Here is a 391-nt window from a genome sequence, read left to right on the forward strand (position 1 = left end):
GCCCCAAAAGATTGGGAGTCAGTGTAGATGGACACAAAGAAGAATGGTATGGTCCCTACAACCCATTCCAGTCAGCATTCTGTACCAACTAAATTTTGAACATTTTTCAAGAGCAGTCCCATGTAGAGCATATGAACATATATATGAACATATGAAGCTGCCTTATACTGAATCAGACCTTTGGTCCATCAAAGTCAGTATTGTCTTCTCAGACTGGCAGCGGCTCTCCAGGGTCTCAAGCGGAGGTTTTTCACACCTATTTGCCTGGAGCCTTTTTTGGAGATGCCAGGGATTGAACCTGGGACCTTCTGCTTCTGAAGCAGATGCTCTACCACTGAGCCACCGTCCCTCCCCCAATGTTGTACTAAAGAGCATGTTGTACTAATTGAAT

At 45.0% G+C, this 391-nt stretch overlaps 1 non-coding gene across 1 annotated transcript; it reads right to left on the reverse strand.

The window, feature by feature from the left end:
• Positions 1-277: 277 nt before the first annotated feature.
• On the reverse strand, positions 278-344 carry TRNAL-CAG (transfer RNA leucine (anticodon CAG)). The gene has a single exon. It is a non-coding gene; the product is annotated as a tRNA-Leu (tRNA).
• Positions 345-391: the final 47 nt, after the last annotated feature.

Source organism: Heteronotia binoei, chromosome 2, assembly GCF_032191835.1.
Source record: "Heteronotia binoei isolate CCM8104 ecotype False Entrance Well chromosome 2, APGP_CSIRO_Hbin_v1, whole genome shotgun sequence".
NCBI lineage: Eukaryota > Metazoa > Chordata > Lepidosauria > Squamata > Gekkonidae > Heteronotia > Heteronotia binoei.